The following is a 17,883-nucleotide window of genomic DNA, read 5'->3' as shown; positions in this document are numbered from 1 at the left end:
ATCACAGTGCCTTGGACAGTTGGACAGGCTCGGACTCTCCTTTAGAGCGTCAAAACACTGGAATAAAGTGTACTAACAAGATTTTAGACCACTGAATTTGATCGCTTCATGGATGTCTAATATTAAATATAACCTAATAACAAGAAACACATACTTGAGAACATAATCCAAACTGGTACTTTATGCCGTGCTGAGGTAGCGCTATTATGTCCAAGGTGCTGTCTTTCGGATGCGACTTAAACTGAGGCCCTGCTGTCCTCTCAGGTGAAGGCAAGAGATCCAGTTGTACTACTCCAAGAAGACCAGGAAGTTACCAGCGTGTCCTGGCCGATATGTACCCCTCAAGCAACATTATTAAAACTGATTGATTGGTCATTTACCCTAATATCTCTCGTTGCCTACATTATAGTAGTGATTACCATTCAAAAACACGTCATTAGATTGGAGGCGTTTGGGACATCCTGAAGTGGAGGAAGGCGCTAGGTAGATGCAAGTTCTTCTTTATTTCTTTCTAACAAGAAATAAAGGAAAATATCCTGAATATTGATTTGAAGTTTTTCCTATCACCTCAGATTATCTGTATTGCTCAGATGACCATAGATAATGAAGTTAGAGTTATCACTGGCGCGGCACTCCATATCCTTGGAATTAAAAATCAAATATAAAGATCGTGATATTAAGGACCGATGATCATTTAAGGTGCTCTCTCTGATGGATTTTGTTCACCCGATTTTTATCAAAACACTAACACGGTATAAAGTTGGTAATAGTAAATATACGTGTCCAGATAGCACTGCATTAGCTATAAAATGTGTAACTTCGGTTAAATCTGATGCCCTCTTAGTGAGCTTCTGTATATATAATTAACAACCGCCCTACTATCTGAACGTTGAACTACAAAGTGTGTAAAGTCGAAATTGTAAATTGATAAAAAAAAAAATTCACGTAAACAGTAAACTTTTGTTTCCACTACAGCATGCTAGGATTGACGTTCTAGATATTATGGCATTAAATAGTTAGGACAAAATGTCACAATCAGGCTTGGATAACATCAGACCCACTTTGCCATTACCAATCGCATAAAGAACAAAAACAACTTGGGACTCTGCATGCTTCAGGCCTTAGATCGGAACTTTATATCAGGATTGCATTTCGGTAAATTTTATTTAGTAATGAAAATGCTCTGTATGCATCTTAGCAGCAAGGCATTGTAATCATGTCGACCTAAGAGACAGAGATTCGCACCTCGGCGCAGTTACGGTCTGACAAGACTCACCTACATTCTTCCTGTTGTCAAATATCAAGGAGGTTTAAATACTTTGCATGGAACATATCAGGCGAAACAAGAAACACAACAGAATAATACAGGTTTTGTAAAATGTATTACATTTGAAATACAAAGAAAATGCTAATGCGAAGTCAGCTGTAGTTAGCAACTTCTACAGCTTTAATAGGTTTAACGCCTAATTCAGCAAGTAGTTTTACAACGCGGAAACACAGTTCATTGCAGACAACAGAAATATTTAAGTGAGGTTTCGCACAGTTATGAAGCTGTTATACAGCTGGTGATAGTCCAAACCTTTTTCTAGTTTTATTGTAACCGTTTGATGTAGATAATGTGTCACATAAAATTAAATTATCAATAGCTGATGACTATAGGGTATTTAATACACCAGGTAATTCGGGGACTGTGGTTTGCGAAAGAAGATCCATGTATTTTAATTTTAGCATTCTTGATAGGTTCAGAAGAATTGCATTAAATATACTCTTGTTGCTAAAAAGAAGAAAGATTTGGCCACTGCTTGTCGTCTGACTTTAGCACCGTCTTCACTGAATCAAGATTCGCCTTTATAAGCACAAGTTAAATTAATAGGAAGTAATTTACGCCAGGGACAACATTGTCACCAGCAGGTCTGAAATGTATTATTTATTCACCGTCACGATAGAACATTGTGTATAACGGCATTGTTTTAAGAGGCAAGTATGCTTGAACATGATTGAGAGCATCTTTTCAAGCTGCTGTAATATATTTTTGGTTGAAATTTCTTATCCATGCTTTAAATAAAAATTATTTGAACTCGGAAAGTTGACAGGAATCCTGTTTGGAAGAGATACACCTGCAGGTTTCCTCTCATCGTGGGATAATGGCTTCTCTCTCCCTCCCCAGATTGAATACAGACTTAGAGACAGATATATGCAAGTTCCTGTGTTAGTGTGTGTTAGAATCGCCAATGGGGCTGGATTTTCGTATGGAGGCGGGAAACAGGTGCTGGGTCTGGTTTTGGATCAGAAATCTGCTTCCCCTGGGAAACTGATTCAGATTTTCAAATGGGTAAGCCCTTAATTAGTATGGAGACGGGTTTCCTGTCCACTTAGAGATGGAGGGGGTGGGGGGTGGGGGGAACAGGAATGGAGGTGGGTCAGATCAAGTGTGGAGCTCAGGCAGACACTTCACGGCAGCCATCACTGAGGCTGCTGGTTGTCCTGAGGAAGAGATCTGTGTTTTGTGCCAAAGCCTTGCACTTCACCAGAGGGAAGTGAGATGTCACAGGGGAGCTGGAAGCTTGGCACTAGGGGCAGGGCAGGCCCTCACTTCATCGACGCCAACCTAGGTTTAATGCTGGAGGCAATGAGGAAGAGGAGGGAGGTCCACTTCCTGGAGAGTGGCAGGAGGAGACCACTTTGTCGAGTAGCAGGGGCACCTCTCTGTTCCATGTCATCCCCTCCTCCATCTCTTTCTCCTCCTCTCTTACCTCCTGCTCCTCCCCCAATGAGCTGTTTCCTTCCAGTGCCAAGTTATGGAGAGCACAGCAGACCATCACAATGACTGACACCCTTGCAGGAGGGTATTGGAGGATGCCACCCAACTGGTCCAGGCATTGGAATCGCTTCTTCAGAAGCCTAATTGCCCGCTCAATGGTTGTCCTGTTGAGCAGGTGGCAATGGTTGCATTGCCTCTGTGTCTCTGTCTGGGGTTCCCATAGAGGGATCAGTAGCCATCTCTTCAAGGAACTTCCCTTGTCCCCTACGATCCATCCACACATTTTGGGGGATGGATTGAAGATCTGACACATTCTGGACTGGAGGAGGATGAAGGAGTCTTGGCAGCTTCCAGGAAAGCGAGTGTGCACATGGAGGAAGCTCTTGCTGTGGTCACAGACCAGTTGGACATTGAGGGATTAGAAGTCCTTCCTGTTGATGAATCTCACTGGCTGATCACTGGGTGCCTTGATGGGCACATGGGCACAACTGATGATGCCCTGCACCTGGGGGAATCCAATGATGGAGGTGAAACGCATTGCCCTCTGTGTCAAAGTGGATGTAGTCTCTCGCCCTCCTGAATATGGTATCCCATGACATTCTTGATGCTGTTATGAGCTGTGAGATGCCACCTAGGTCCACAGCTGATCCCTGGAAAGATTCTGTTGCATGAAAATTTAGGGTGACAGAGACCTTGATGGCAGTAGGTAAGGGAGTGCCATGGGGATTGCAAAGCCTCATGTCATTGTGGATTAGAGCACACAGGTCTAAGACCATCTGCCTGGATTGGCTTAGCCTCCTATGTCACTGGCGCTCTATCATTTGCAGGTAGCTGACTCTTGAGCAGTAGACCCGATGACTTGGGTAGCGTCTTCTTCCTCTTGCAGCCCCCTGCTGTGCCTCTCTGGCCTCCAGCTGTCCAGGAGGTTGCATCTGTTGCAGCTCATCCTGGCTGCTCTGTCTAATGTCAGAGCAGCCTGTTCCCATCTGAACTCCTTCAGCTGGGCTTTGTGCATTCAACCGGCCTTCCCCTGCCAACGTCAGCTGCCTATATGGGTACCAGCAGACTCAAATCCCTCTCGTGATTCTTGTCACTCACCACTGAGGTAAGCAAGTCTTACAGCTCCAGCAATGGCTACTCTGAGCCTCATTTTTTGCCTCTGCGTCATGTTAATCAGCCCTTCGTCTAGCCCTCACGGCCTTCCGCAGTGTTCATGACTTATACATCCTGCTGTGTTCCAGACATGTCGTTCTCCATGTTCCCTTCCTTTAAAAATTAAAAATTGCTGCTGACAAGCCTGTTAATGAGCTCCTCAATGAGCTCAACAACCACTTAATTGAAGGTGTGTGGGGCTGCCGTCCCCTTCCTCCTGGCGTCCCTTTAAAATTGGTGTCACGTTCCCGAGGCGGTGGGACCCAGTGCCGACCTCCGAGAACATGATCTTTAAATCACGCTTGCACCCGCCCCTGCACCCAGTGGGTTTTAAAAATCCAGCCCAGATAATGAGATAGACTAGATGGATTGATTTAGAATAGGCAAAAATATTGAATTCAGATTAGCAGGCTGAAAAACTGAAAGAAAGAAAAAAAATGAACATTTAAAAGAATTGGGCATGCAAATAGGCAAACACAAAATAGATACACCATGAGTAGAAAGGTGGAGAAATAGATAATGATCAATCAATCGATTGATAACAGATTTAACTGCAGATTAAAATGTTCAAATTCTGCAGCCTCAGGTTCTAACACAGAGTTGACTCATGCTGTCAGGTTAGATTCCCGAGTTATACTGACACTTTTAAATCGCTGCCAACTAAAACAAAAACTGAACAGTGATGTAAATTATGCTTCAATGAGGATAGGAAAATTCATTGACATATCAGGAAGAGAGTAAGTTACATTTATAATATAAATGCATGTTTGTACACTTAGTGGAGAACTAATAATTATTCCATTTGACAAAATAAAAACTAATGCTGGCATTTGGTCCTGTTTGACAAAGCAACTGAGTTATGATTTATATCAATTAAAATTGTTCATAATAAATATCAAAGTTAATCTTAAATGGGAATAATTACAATGGTTTTATACAGCCATTGTATGGTTGTGTAATGGTTGTATTACTGGATTAAAAGCCTTGAGGCCTGAACTAATAAAATAATTTGAACATGAGTTCAAATCCCATCATGGTGGATTAAGAATTTGAATTCAGTTTTTAAAAACTGTAATAAAAGTGACCCTGAGACTGTGAGATTGTGTCATTAATATCAATCAGGGAAGGAAAGTTGCTGCCCTTAGCTCGTGAGGCCTAGTTTGGGCTATATGTGACCAGAAAGGCCTGAGGTCCAGCCATCGAGAGTAGAAGCACGGGCAGGGGGTATGAGCTAAAGTTTCTAATCTTGTTGCAGTCAGCCAATTAACTGCCTGGTGGCAAAGGAGCTGTCCTCTCAGGTGGCACAGGCAAAGTGAAGTCACAGCGCTGGAAGCACTGGTGCCATATTTAGAGGGCTGCCAGCACTCAGTCAAATGGAATCATCCACACAGGTAGCACAGAGGCAGACCTGAGAAATACGTCAATAATTAGAATGGCTGAAGGGCGATCCAGGGTGGCCCCACAGTTCACTGATGCATCCCTGCAGGTTCTCCTCTAGGTTGCTCCAGCAAGGAGGGAGGTACTCTTTCCCCAGGACGAGAGGAGGAGACTGGCCTGGCAGACCAAGAAATCCTGGATAGAGATCACAGAGGAGGTCAGCAACCATGGGGTCATCCATTGCACCTGGCTGCAGTGCCACAAGAGGCACTTGTACCTCATGTGATGCACCAAAGCATTGTTAACCCTACAGATGTGACTGTGAGATTTGTAGAAAGGGCATGCCCATCCAGTCACTAGTAATGCTCAGGCAGCAGCACTGCCTGTCAGAGGCATGTCAGCCTCTTTGTGAAGGGCCCCAGTCAGTCAGAGTTGACTCCTGCACTGTCACTAATGAGTGTCTGCGTGCAGGAGGCATTCCTGTGGCACCATCATGAACAGTCAGGCTGCCACCAGCAGAGGCGCTGTGTGTGTCTTTGACAGGTGACTGGAAATGGACATTTATGTGCTTGTGGGGGAAGAGAGCGCATAATGCATGGGAGACGGCCAAGATGGGCGGCAGCGGCCCCTTCTTTGTGACACTAATGCTGATAAACAAAGAACAAAGAAAATTACAGCACAGGAACAGGCCCTTCGGCCCTCCAAGCCTACGCCAATCCAAATCCTCTATCTAAACCTGTCGCCTATTTTCTAAGGGTCTGTATCTCTTTACTTCCTGCCCATTCATGTATCTGTCTAGATACATCTTAAAAGACGCTATCGTGCCCGCGTCTACCACCTCCGCTGGTAATGCGTTCCATGCACCCACCACCCTCTGCGTGGAAGATGATTGTGGCAGAGGCCCGCCACGGAGCTCAACATCAGGAGGGCCTGGCTCGATCCTCCCGGCAGTGGTGAGGCTCCGTGGCGGCCCCCCACAGCTGGGTGATTGGACCTGCATCTACATATTTCAATCAATAAACTGAATACATTAACAGAAACTTACCTTCAATCTTCTGGGCCGGCCGCGATCCTCAGTGCAGAGACCGGCGCTCCCGTGCCTTCAATTCCCTATTAGATTAGATTAGATTAGAGATACAGCACTGAAACAGGCCCTTCGGCCCACCGAGTCTGTGCCGAACATCAACCACCCATTTATACTAATCCTACACTAATCCCATATTCCTACCAAACATCCCCACCTGTCCCTATATTTCCCTACCACCTACCTATACTAGTGACAATTTATAATGGCCAATTTACCTATCAACCTGCAAGTCTTTTGGCTTGTGGGAGGAAACCGGAGCACCCGGAGAAAACCCACGCAGACACAGGGAGAACTTGCAAACTCCACACAGGCAGTACCCGGAATCGAACCCGGGTCCCTGGAGCTGTGAGGCTGCAGTGCTAACCACTGCGCCACTGTGCCGCCCTGGGGAAAGCCTGTGTGACACTGTTGGGGAGGGGAGATGACATAGGATCTCAGTGTAAGGGAGTGGTGGGGGGAGGTGGTGGGGAACGGGGTCAAATAAACGTAATGAGTGTAGGGGATGGTGGGAAGGGATGAACTTTAAACTTTATGCAGTCTTGGGGGGGAAGGTCAGATTTAAAAGGAAAGTGTTTTGGGGGGAGGGGCAAATAGTGAATGTAATTGTTATTGGGGGGTTGGAAATTTTGGGCAGGGGTGTATCTTTCAAAATTTAAATGTGCCGTTAGGACTGGCTGCAATGACACTCAGTTTGGGTTCTGCCAGGCTCGCTCAGCTCCTGTCCTCATTACAGCCTTGGCACAAACAGGGACAAAAGAGCTGAACTCAAGAGATGAGCTTAGGGTGAAAGCCCTTGACATCAAGGCAGCATTTGACTGAGTATAGTAACAAGGAGCCCCAGAAAAACTTGAGTCAATGGGAATCGGATGGAGTCAAGCACAAAGGAAGATGGTTGTGGTTGTTGGAGGTCAATCATCTCAGCTCCAGGACATCACTGCAGGAGTTCCTCAGGGTAGTGTCCTAGGCCCAACCATCTTCAGCTGCTTCATCAATGACCTTCCTTCAATAATAAGGTCAGAAGTGGGGATGTTCGCTGATGATTGCACAATGTTCATCACCATTCGTGACTCCTCAGATACTGAAGCAGTCTGTGCAGAAATGCAGCAAGACCTGGACAAAATCCAGGCATGGATTGATAAATGGCAAGTAACATTCATGTCACACAAGTGCCAGGCAATGACTATCTCAAACAAGAGAGAATCTAACCATCTCCCCTTGACATTCAATGGCATTGCCATTGCTGAATCCCCCACTATCAACATCCTGGGGGTTACCATTGACCAGAAACTGAACTGGAGTAGCCATATAAATACCGTGGCTACAAGAGCATCTCAGAGGCTAGGAAACCTGCGGCAAGTAACTCACCTCCTGCCTCCCCAAAGTCTGTCCAGAATCAACAAGGCACAAGTCAGGAGTGTGATGGAATACTCTCCACTTGCCTGGATTGGTGCAGCTCCAACAACACTCAAGAAGCTCAACACCATCCAGGACACAGCAGCCCACTTGATCGGCACCCCATCCACAAACATTCACTCCCTCCACCACCAATGCACAGTGGCAGCAATGTGTATTATCTACAAGATGCACTGCAGCAATGCACCAAGGCTCTTTAGACAGCACCTTCCAAACCCGCGACCTCTACCACCTAAAAGGACAAGAGCAGCAGATGCATGGGAACACCACCACCTGCAAATTCCCCTCCAAGCCACGCACCATCCTGACTTGGAACTATATCGTCATTCCTTCACTGTCACTGGGTCAAAATCCTGGAACTCCCTTCCTAAAAGCACTGTGGGTGTACCTACCCCACATGGACTGCAGCGGTTCAAGAAGGCAGCTCACCACCATCTTCTCAAGGGCATTACGGATGGGCAATAAATGCTGGCCTGGCCAGCATCCCATGAACAAAGAAAGGAAAATTGTGCCAGCACCTGCATACAGGCAGCTGATGCCATTGCTGGGAATGGACAGCCCATCCCCTCCACATGATTGGGGGCGGGCCACCTGGCTATTTAATTGAGCTGCCGCTGGGTGATCACGGCTGCTCTACGGCATGCGGGCCGCCATTTTCTGAACTTGCTGCTGGAAACAGGCTCTTAAAATCCAGCCCCTAGGAGTGCTTTGAAGGGTGTGATGGAATGTGGATTACCCTCTAAGCACTCTGTTCTCTTACACAGGTCAAAGACAAGAGCAGACAGCTGCAGTGACCGGGGGACAGCCAGCCACCTCTGAGGAGGAGGACAGGTCCTCAGATGGTGCACCATCACATTATTTCCCCCCAACCTCCAGCAGCGTAGATACTCTCACATCGGTGGGAATCTGCGCGTGAGTAGCTTCGGGATCACAAGCTGGTGAGAACTGCACAGACTCACCCAAGCACCTGACGGAGGCTGTGACTACCAAGGCCGCTCACACTTGAAGGACTGTGGGAATCCAGGGCAATGCTGAGCTTCAGGCTGATGACGTGCCACTGGAGTCAGCAACAAGGCGGCAGAGTGAGGTGCATGAGCATCTGGTGGAGCTTCCAGTTCCTCATGCACCCATGCGTGGACAATGGAGGAGTCCATCCAGTCTATGGTGCAGCTGTGTCTCTGGTGTGTGCATGGCATCCTCCTTTGAGAGAGTGGCAAGATTAGACAGCCACATCCAGCAGACCACACAGTAGAAGCCGGAGATGCATAGGGGCCAGCATGCCATCACCATCTCCATGAGCTCTGTGGAGCAATGACTGGGTGAGAGAGGGGCACAGCACCTGGAGTCGCCGTCAGGCCCTCGAACTTCTCAGGTGAGCAAGGAGGGACAACTGTGCCCTGTAAGGTTGGAGGAGCAAATGTCTACAGCATCAGGGGGTTCCTCTCAGGGCACAGAAATTCAGTGCCTCAGGCTGCTGCAACATTTTCAGGAAGTTGAGCCTTTAACGGTTGATCCTCTGTGATGGGTAACTGCTTCTGCACACATGAGGGTGGTTGCATGCCCCTCTGTGCCCTCCTCCTCCCTGTCTCCTCCGAGGCTGATGCTCCTGGGGGCTCTCAGGTTGCTGCTGTCCTGTTGCCTTGGCTGCAGCTCTCTCTCCCTCTCTGATGCTCCTCCTCACTGGAGGCCTTGAAGCCTGAGTAAATGAGGTCCATGGCAAATAGCTGCACTCAGTTCTCAAGGCTTCCCATCCCCCCTTGCTCTGTACATAAAAGTGCCACTTCCAAGATGGCACTCAGGCGATATGCCCTCACTGTGCTGGCAAATTTGCCCCTGCTCCTGATCGCTTCTTTTGATGCCCGATTAGTTCAAACCCTCCCTGCCAGGCCACTCAACCATTCACAATGGCTGCCGTCTGGAGCCAGCACTGACTTCCTGCTGATCCACTGCTATATTATAGTTGCCAAGGGCTATGAAGTCTCATTGTTCCTGTGTGCCAGTCGAAAAATTAGAAAACCCTGGTAAACTAGAAGTTAATAAAAGCAAAATACTGCGGATGCTGGAAATCTGAAATATAAACAGAAAGTACTGGAAGTACACAACAGATCTGGCAGCATCTGTGGAGTGAGAAACAGAATTAATGCTTTGAGATGGGTTAACATTTCAGAAGGGTTCTGAAGAAGAATCATATCTGACTCAAAACATTAATTCTGTTTCTCCCTCCACAGATGTTGCTAGACCTGCTGAATATTTCCAGCACTTTCTGTTTATAAAATAGAAATTAATTTCCTGTTTAACAGGCTTAATTACTTTCCCGCCACATTCCAACACAAGGTCTCCCCTCCAGACCGGCCACCTTTTGAAATATCCGGTTGTGATGTAAAGATGTTGGTCTTCCCTCCCAATGCCTTTCATCACAATATTATAAATCCTCCCGCCTCCCAGCCCATCGCCAAAGGGCTGGTAAAAATCAAGCCCTAAAGTGGCCTAGCAAGTCACTCAATAAGGGATGGCAATAAATATCCACCTTGTCAGCAATGCCCACATCTTGAGAATGAATTAAAAACATTGTAGAAGTGCTCTACTTAGGTTATTAAAAAAACTATAATATAGCGACTCTGGTCAGCCTGTGCTAGACTTGACATAATCCATATGGTTAGAAAAGAAGACTTCATATGAAGTTTGAAGTGTTAAGTAATTAGTAACCAGATCAGTGTCCTTTCTGACAGGTGATTATAGACACATTATAGATTATGGGGAAGCAATATTGTTTACTTACACTGACTCAAATCAGGGAAGAAATTATAATCAGAATTAGTATTTAGTTTCTAATTTAAGGAGTCTTATTGAAGTTCATAAACTTCAATGGACTCCAGTTGTGAGGCTACATATTGCTGGTGTGTGGAAGTGTGGGCATCGGAATTTCCTTATCAAATGTGATCTGATTAAATCTACAGGTAACATCATAAAAATATATTTCCTTTAATGAGTTTGTGATTTGATAATTCCTTAATATCCTGACAGATACAACTGAGTAGCTTTGCAGTTTTACTGTATGTCGTTGTGCTCTGCTGGAATTGCAGTTTCAGTTTGTTAAATTTAGTTTCGCAGCAATAAATTTAGCAGTCTCATTTCGACTTACTGATATTGTACTGTTCTCAGACGTCTTGAATAGAGAGAAATACATGTTTTATTGAAGGATTTAGAGTACAATCTATTCAACGTTAATCTTATAATCTGTTAATATAACCATATAACATTCAATGGGTTTCATCACCAAATACCACGGAAGCTGTAAATTGCTGTTGGTTGTTGTCCACGTTTTCTCAGCATCAAGGTTGGCAATGAAATAGAACCCCAAAACCAGGTGAGTTGCACATGCATATACATTCATTTGAATTGTGCTACTTTAAGGGCACCTTTGAAAATATGTGTTTTAACTTACATACAATGATTCAGATTTTGAACCTTCTGGATTCAGTTTCTTTACTGCTTGGTTGCCAGCATAATTCGCCGTGCTGCTGCCCTGAGATTAGCTATGGTAACTGCCTCTCTACAAAGATCATTGTCGCTTTTCAAAAAAGTGAAACTGCAGTACTTGCATCACTCAAACTGGCTGCCAAACTACTATTCCTATTTATGTAGTCAATTCACTGTATAAGAAACAAACATATAGATACAAATATACACATAATAGTAGGATTATGCATAAAAGGAGAGTTTTTTCTCTGGGCAATTTGCCTGACTTCAATCGTGGCTTCATTTTACTATCTACCTACTCTCACCCTGCCACGTGATGCAAAGCACAAAGTAGAAAAGTGCCCCTTGAAATATTTCCAATACTCTAGTGAGGGGTATTGTAAATGTTGGAATACAAATAATTTATTCTACACTTAGACCTGTTGCTTTAATCACACTGGCAAACACTGAGTCAGACTAGAGTTTATTATTTTCTGTTGAAGCAGAGCTGTTAAAACATGTACAAGGCTGTGTGAAAAATCTGGCTTGCCTCATGACACCTCAGTGTAAAACCACCACATGTTATAGATCATCCTGTGCTCTCAGGTATCATCAGGATCATGTTGCCATGTTGCCTTTCTCAACTATGATTGGCACAGGCTGAAACCTTTTGTTATGTCATCTAATATACAAAAACAAACGTCAAATATATTTTAGGCTACTTAATAGTTTAGTATTATTTAACTTTTTTGAGATTTCCCATTATCAAGAGTTTAACTTTTGGTTTTATATTTTTACTCTTGCTTCTAACTCTGTTATTATGGTTGTCAAGTCTTTCTGTGGATATTCACATCGTATGGCAGTTAGAGGAAATATGTTGCTACATTATAATTTGGTTTTAATGGGGTCAACTGACTGGCAGGGAGGTTGTACTGAGAAATAATACAATGTGCCTTAAAGATGTATAATATTTTGGTACACATATTTATGAAATATATCAATGGTAGAATTTCCTGGGAGACAATTGCAAATCATTTCTTGATATCTTTGCAGTAATGAGGTCACACTCATTAATCACTGAGTATAAATATCATAATGCAGGAAAGACACCAGCAGTCAGCTTCCATGCTGACAGCTACTGCCAGGATGAAAGTAAATCCCAAGCTGAACAACAACATCCCATCGAATTAATAGTATATATTATGAAAAATAACAAATACCCTGAAGTAATTTGAATGCAACAATATAATCTTGGGGTTGAGATGGCAGTTATAAACCACTTGAGCTTCACTCCAGAGTTGATGACATGATCTGAATGATCTCATTTATGGTTTCTTTACTGTAGTAATTGGGAGCCAAATTAACCCATTCATTCAGATCCTGTTTTTCACTTAGAGTGAGCTGATTTTTTGCCTTTCACAAAATTGAAATTCACCTCTTTGTTGGGTTTCAGATGTCTGGAGGCACACACTGGGGTCCTGTCGTCAGTTCCAGTACCACTGTAAACAGCAACAGCTGAAAACAAACCTATAAATGAGATACTAAAGCTGTTTTTAACACGAGTGACTAAAACCCTTCCACTACTTCCTGGACAGGTAGGGAGTTAGTTTCTGGACCACTCCTCTGCAATGCTTACCCTGTGATCCGAAAAGTTATTGATGTCAAAAAGAATGCTAAATGATTGAAGCAACTGTATATACACATGTAAAATATCATAATTGAACAGTTATTTTGAGAAGCGACTCCAGTCAACAGCTGGAATTGGTGGTGAAATGTAATTATCTTCAATTTTGTACAATAAATAAAACTATAATGTGTGGGTGTGATATAAGAGAGGATGTCCTAGAGGGGTCAAGGACAAAATTTATTTGATTAGAGCCAAGAAAGAATAGAGGCATCATTACACAACTGAATGTATTCTATAGGCCACCAAATAGTGGGAAAGATACAGAGGAACAAATTTGCAAGGGAATTCCAGTGAGGTGCAAAAAGTACAGAATAGCTATAATTGGGGACTTTAATTATCCTAATATAAATGGGGCTGGTAATAGTGTGAAACAACAAAGAGGGGGAAGAGTTTCTGAAGTTTGTTCAGGAGAATTTTCTAGATCAGTATGTTTCAGGGCTAACAAGTAAGGAGACAAGGAGCAATCCAGAGTAAAAATAATGAATTGGGCAGAGCCAATTTCAGTCAGATGAGAATGGATCTGGTCTAGTTAAATTGGAATCAAACATTGTCAGACAAAACCATAAGGGAACATTGTCTGCCTTTAAAGGTATAATCGAGGTATATTCCTATGAGAGAGAAAGGTAGGACAAGGAAAGCCAGAGCTCCCTGGATGAAAAAAGAGGTAGATGGTAAGATGAAACAGAAAAAGGGTGCATATGACAGATGTCTGGTGGATAATACAAGTGAGAACCAGGCGGAATATAAAAAATTCAGAGGGGAATAAGGTAATGAAAGAAGTAAAGAGAGAGTATGAGAAAAGATTGGCAGCTAACAAAAAAAGCAATTCAAAAGTTTTCTATAGGCATATAATTAGTAAAATAGTGGTAAAAGGAGGATTGAGGCCAATTAGAGACCAAAAAGTACATTTATGCATGAAGGCTGAGGGCCTAGCTGAGGTACTAACTGAGTACTTTTCATCTGCCTTTAGCAAGGAAAAAGATGCTTCCAAAATCATAATGAAGGAGGAGGTAGTTCAGCACTGGATGGCTAAAAATTGATAAAGAGGAGGTATTAGAAAAGCTGGCTGTACTTAAAGTTGATAAGTCACCAGAACCAGATCAGGTGCATCCGAGAATACTGAGGGAAGTAAGGGTGGAAATTGTGAAGGAACTGGTCATAATCTTCCAATTCTTCTTAGATGCAGGACTGGTGCCAGAGGACTGGAGAATTGCAAACGTTACGCCCCTGTTCATGAAAGGGTGTAAGGATAAGGCCAGCAACTACAGGGCAGTCAGTTTAACCTCAGTGGTGCAAAAGCTTTTAGAAATGATAATCCGGGACAAAATTCCCAATCACCTGGATAAATGCGAATTAATTAAGGAAAGCCAGCATGGAATTTTTGAAGGGCAAATCATGTTTAACTAACTTGATTGAGTTTTTTGATGAGGTAAATGTGATGTACATGGACTCAAAGGCATTTGATAAAGTGTCACATAACAGGTTTGTCAGCAAAGTTAAAGCCCTTGGAATAAAGAAACAGTGGCAGCATGGATACAAAGTTGGCTGAGTGATAGGAAACAGAGTAGCAGTGAACAGTTTTTTGGACTGGAGGAAGGTATATAGTGGGGTTCCCCAGGGCCCAGTATTAGGACCACTGCTTTTCTTGATCTCTATGAATAACCGAGACTTAGGTGTGCAGGGCACAATTTCAAAATTTGCAAATGACTCAAAACATGGAAGTATTGTGAACTGTGTGGACTTTAAGAGGATATACTCAGGCTGGTGGAATGGACGGCTACGTCGCAGATGAAATTTAATGCAGAGGAGTGTGAAGTGATACATTTTGGGGGAAGAGGTGAGAAGAGGCAATATAAAATAAAGGATATATTTCTAAAGTGGGTGCAGGAGCAGAGGGACCTGGGGTATATGTGCACAAATTGTTGAAGGTGGCAGTGCAGGTTGAGAAAGCAGTTAATAAGGCAGACAGGATCCTGGGCTTTATAAATAGCGGCATAGAATACAAAAGCAAGGAAGTTATGGTGAGCCTTTATAAAACACTGTTTCGGCCTCATTTGGACTATTGTGTTCAATTCTGGGCACCATACTTTAGAAAAGATGTGAAGACATTAGACAAAGTGCAGAAAAGGTTGATAAGAATGGTTCCAAGGATGAGGGACTTCAGTTACGGGGACAGATTAGAGAAGCTGGGGTTGTTCTCCTTAAAGAAGAGAAGCTTGAGAGAAGATTTAATAGAGGTGTTCAAAATCATGAGGGGTCTGGACACAGTAGATAGGGAGAAACTGTTCCCATTGGCGGAAAGTTCAAGAAGCAGTGGACACTGATTTAAGGTGAATGGCAAAAGAATCAAAGGTGGCATGAGGAAAAACTTTTTTACGCAGCAAGTGGTTAGGATCTGGAATGCACTTGCCTGAGGGTGTGGTGGAGGCAGATTCAGTCATGGCTTTCAAAAGGGTATTGGATAATTCTCTGAAGAGAAAAAAATTGCAGGGCTGAAGAGAAAAGTCAGGGGAGTGGGACTAGATGAGTTGCTCTCACAGAGAGCCAGCATGAACAAGTTGAGCTGAATGGCCTCCTCCTGTGCTGTAACCATTCTATGATTCTATAAACCAAATATATAACACAACAATGATGAATTACAAACATAGGCACAATACATTGACATGTCAATAACCTACGGATCATGCTTGTAATTTATTTGACAGTAGTCAGCAGTGCTGATTTTCTGTTTTGTATATGGATCAAATGCAATGCTTTTGCATCTGCTGATTGGAAGTGGGCTGACCTGGATGGTAAATTAGGGATCAGTCTAATTTTTATAATGTCACTGTGCTCTTGGCATGAAGAATAACTGGGGGCTGGATTTTATCTGGCCCTTGGAGATGGGTTGATAGGCTGCGGGGTGCAGGGGACAGTGCGGGGGGTGGGAGGGCGCAGACACAATGGCATGGGGTGGTGTCAAAGAATGTGCCCAATGTTGTCCTGCCCCATATAATTTTGTCTGCAGTGGGCAAGGTGATGGATGCGAAGTCTGCTGTGAGATCAATTAAGCCACTTCAGTGGCTCATTAAGGGCCACCTCTCACTAGCATTTAGGAAACATCAGAGGGGCCTGCCACCACTGGAGATACCGCCAGATGAGACCTGGCTGCCTCTTAGTGGGCTTGTGGTGACAGGGGCCCCTCCACTGAGGGCTTAGTACTAGGTCCCCTACTTTTTGTACTATATATCAACAATTTGGATGTAAATGTAGAGGGCATGATCAAAAAGTTTGCAGACAACACAAAAATTGGCCATGTGGTTGATAGTGAGGAGGATAGCTGTAAACTGCAGGAAGATATTGATGGTCTGGTCAGGTGGGCAGAAAGTGGCAGATGAAATTCAACCCGGAGAAGTGTGAGGTGATGCATTTAGGGAGGTCAAACAAGACAAAGGAATACACAAGTAATGGCAGAATACTGAGAGGTGCAGAGAGAGGTACAAGAAGTGAGGGACCTTGGAGTGAATGTCCAAAGATCACTGAAGGTAGCAGGACAGGTCGATAAGGCGTATGGAATCCTTTCCTTTATTAGCTACGGTATAGAATATAAGAGCAGGGAGGTGATGCTGGAACTGCATAAATCATTAGGCCACAACATTAGTACTGTGTGCAGTTCTGGTCATCTCATTACAGAAAGATGTAATTGCACCAGAGAGGGTACAGAGGAGATTTACGAGGATGTTGCCAGGACTGGAAAAATGCAGCTATAAGGAAAGATTGGAAAGACTAGGGTTGTTCTCCTTGGAACAGAGAAGGCTGAGGGGAGATTTGATTGAAATGTACAGAATTCATGGGCGGCACAGTGGCGCAGTGGTTAGCACTGCAGCCTCACAGCTCCAGGGACCCGGGTTCAATTCTGGGTGCTGCCTGTGCGGAGTTTGCAAGTTCTCCCTGTGTCTACGTGGGTTTTCGCCAGGTACTCCGGTTTCCTCCCACCGCCAAAGACTTGCAGGTGATCGGAAAATTGGCCATTGTAAATTGCCCCTAGTGTAGGTAGGTGGTAAGGAATATGGGATTACTGTAGGGTTAGTATAAATGGGTGGTTGTTGGTCGGCACAGACTCGGTGGGCCGAAGGGCCTGTTTCAGTGCTGTATCTCTAATAAAATAAAATAAAAAAAATAAAAAATAAAAAATTGTGTGGGGCCTGGATAGAGTGCATGTGAAGGGCCTTAGCAGAGAGGTCAGTGACTAGGGGGCATAGAATTAAAGTGATTGGTAGAAAAATTAGAAGGGAGACGAGGAAAGATTTTATCACCCAGAGAGTGGTGGAGTCTGGGACTGACTTCCTGAAAGGGTAATAGATGCAGAAACCCTCAACTCATTTAAAAGGTGTCTGGATATGCACCGCTGGTGCCAGAACTTGCAGGGCTACAGACCAGATGCTCGAAGGTGGGATTAGGCTGGGTAGCTCGTTTTTCGGCAATGCAGACATGATGGGCCAAGTGACCTCCTTCTGTGCCGTAAACATTCTATGATTCTATAATCCATGGCCCATTGAGTCCCCCCCCACCCCCGCTCGGTGGTGACAGCCACCCCTGCATCTCCAGGGCCTGCCTGACTTTCCCTGGCGATCCCAACCCCACTTATTTTAGTTCCAAGGCCTCCTCTATCTTTGCTGCTCTGGGCTTTCTGCAGTACAACAATGGCCACTGCTCCCATTGGCACTGCTGGTGCTGCCGGCCTGCCCTCTAATTGTTCAACATCTCTTGGGGGACAGCATCCCTGACGGCGGGCGGTTCATTACCTGCCTGCTATTGAATTCGGCTGGGGTCCAATCGAGGGCCGAGGCAGAGTTGTAATAAAAAGCTTTTTAAGTTGTCTGATGCACCAGAAGTGAGATGCATGGAATCTAGGTAGTTGAAGATCTCAAACAGGTTTATTGCAGCTACCTTTTATATACAGTACAG

Source organism: Heterodontus francisci, chromosome 3, assembly GCF_036365525.1.
Source record: "Heterodontus francisci isolate sHetFra1 chromosome 3, sHetFra1.hap1, whole genome shotgun sequence".
In the NCBI taxonomy this organism is placed as follows: domain Eukaryota; kingdom Metazoa; phylum Chordata; class Chondrichthyes; order Heterodontiformes; family Heterodontidae; genus Heterodontus; species Heterodontus francisci.
Note: the sequence above shows the minus strand (reverse complement) of the source record.